This window comes from Heterodontus francisci, chromosome 21 (assembly GCF_036365525.1).
Source record: "Heterodontus francisci isolate sHetFra1 chromosome 21, sHetFra1.hap1, whole genome shotgun sequence".
Taxonomy (NCBI): domain Eukaryota; kingdom Metazoa; phylum Chordata; class Chondrichthyes; order Heterodontiformes; family Heterodontidae; genus Heterodontus; species Heterodontus francisci.
The window spans coordinates 46,371,222-46,374,060 of NC_090391.1; positions in this window are offsets into that span (position 1 = coordinate 46,371,222).

Consider the following 2,839-nt stretch of genomic DNA (forward strand, 5'->3'; position numbering starts at 1 on the left):
GCGAGAGTGAAAATACTAAGCTGTTTAGCATCTTTGAAAGCAGATAAATGGTCCGGTCAAGATGAAACATATCTTCGGTTGTTACGGGAAGCAAGGGAAGAAATAGCTTAGCCTCTGACCATCATTTTCCAATCTGTCTGGCTACAGACTTGGGGTGTCAGTCGACTGGAGGATTGCTAACATTGTCTCATTTTAATTGACCAATATATAGCACTTTTCATATCTATCATTGATGTGAACTTAAATATGGGGACATGATTAAGAAGTTTCAACTCAATCCTAAATAATTGTGAGAGAGTTGAACTCTAGCTACCCGATCGGTTTCCAGTATTATCATGTATACTTTGATCAAATCACCCCTTAACCTTCGCATTTCCTGGCATACAGACTGAATTTCCATCCACACTATCCCATCAAATGCTGCCAAGCTAAGTATAAAATGGAGGGGGCTCCCCCACTATGTATGAAATGAAGGGAGTTTCCCCTCTCTGTATAAAATAGAGGGAGTTCCCCTCTACGTATAAGACTGTCACCTGCCTCAGTCAATGAGACGCTCCTGTATCATTTGCCTTGATGTAACCGGATGCTGCATTTGGGAGCAGAACAGGAAAACGGGACAAGTCTGCTCGTGTAAAGGAAAAGCACCAGTAATCTCTCAGTGATTCGGAACAGAGCAGTGAGAATCAAGAAAAGAAATATTGTGTTGCATTTGTGAGCCTTGCATCGTCAAATGCTTTAGTATTTGGTGAGAATGGTGACCCAGTGAAATTTTGCCTCAGTGTGCTGACTAAAATCTATATTCCCTTATTGCAACAGTAAGGTACCATGCATACTGAGAGTAAAAAAAACTTGCAGCATCCCGTCATGTAATATACTTTTCTGTCTCTGCTGTACAAATACAGACATAAAATATCCACAACATTTTCTATTTAAGGCGTGGTTGACAGATTTATTTTGTTTTTGAGATACATCTACCCCTAATGATAGCCAACATGGTGAGAGACAGTGATAGACAGAGAGACAGGGACAGAAGTAGAGTAACAGGGAGAGAGGGACAGATATAAGTTGTGAGCGAACAGGGTGACAGTGAGAGTTAGAGACAGAGACAGTGAGATAGAAAGTGCCAGGGAACCCTTAGAACCTTTGGAAGCAGGGGGACTGGGAAATAGACTATGTGGGGAACCTGGGGTAATGTTATGGAACCAGTGACAGAGACACACGTTCTTCCTTTCTTCGTATATAATGGAGGGAGCTCCCCCGCTATGTATAAAGGGAGCTCCCTCTCTACGTATGAAGTGGGGGGAGCTCCCCTCTATCTATAAAGTGAAGGGTCGTCCGCTGTACGTGTAAACTGGATGGAGCTATACTGCTATGCATAAAATGGAGGGTTCCCCCGCCCTCTCCGTATAAATTGGCGCGAGCGCCCCCTCTGCGTATGAAATGGAGGGGGATCCCACAGACATCTCACCCATTTTAAACCGCTTTTGGAACATTTCTATACCAGAGACAAGGATGAGTACAATATAAACAGAGGTCTGTGATTCTGTGATTCTGAGCGTGGTAAAGTACTTTCTTAACTGGTGCATTAGAGTGTTGGAGAGAGATAGATGGGGCGAGGGAGAGAAAGAAAGAGACGAGGTGAGGGAGAGACAGGGAGAGGGAAAGAGAACTATACAGGGTGAGACAGAAAAGAGAGAGAGTGAGGGAGAGAAAGAAAAAGATGGAGTGAGGGAGAGAGACAGATGGGCGAGGGAGAGACGGGGAGAGGGATGGAGAACTATACAGGGTGAGACAGAGAAGAGAGAGAATCAGGGAGGGAGAGAAAGAGATGGAGTGAGGGAGAGAGAGAGACAAAGCGGCAGACCAGGAAAGTGAGAGAGAGTGAGAGACAGGGCGAGGGAAAGGGAAAGAGACGGTGAGGCAGAGCGAGAGAGACGGAGTGAGGGAGAGAGACAACAATTATGACCCATAAAGATAACTATGTTTTTCAATGATTGATTGTACTTTATTTGATGCTGTGGTATTTATGCATTAGCCTGTAATCAATCGGGAAAAAACTCCTTAACAGTGACCGGTTTCAGGTTATAATGGTTTGCAAATTTGGAAACTGTCCACATAATACAAATTGTATAGAAGATTTTCCACTTTTCAAGTCCAGTTTATATAAAGCTTAGCGATAAAGACCTCCACATTCTGACAAATTGTTTTTGCTGCTGTCATAAAGTGTCACTTGTTTCCATTTACTTCCTGATTGTTTCTTTGCTCTGCTCTCCTGGGGGATTCAGAGGGATTTCTGTTCATCGCTTGTCCACACTCAGGAGCTACCAACTACTCTGCAGCTGCTGCCCTGCACAAATAAACAGCAATCAACATCTTTCACTCAGTTAGGAGACACGAGCAGTGGCGCAGTGGTTACCACCGCAGCCTCACAGCTCCAGGGTTCGATTCCGGGTACTGCCTGTGTGGAGTTTGCAAGTTCTCCCTGTGTCTGCGTGGGTTTTCCCCGGGTGCTCCGGTTTTCTCCCACAAGCCAAAAGACTTGCAGGTTGATAGGTAAATTGACCATTATAAATTGTCACCAGTATAGGTCGGTGGTAGGGAAATATAGGGACAGGTGGGGATGTTTGTTGGGAATATGGGATTAGTGTAGGATTAGTATAAATGGGTAGTTGATGTTCGTCACAGACTCGGTGGGCCGAAGGGCCTGTTTCAGTGCTGTATCTCTAATCTAATCAAATCAGTAGCAGAGGGGTCAGGAAGCAGAAAGCACAGACTGGAAAATGGTATTAGAGCCGTTAGGTGCTTGGTGGCCGGCACAGGCACGATGAGCCGAAGGGCT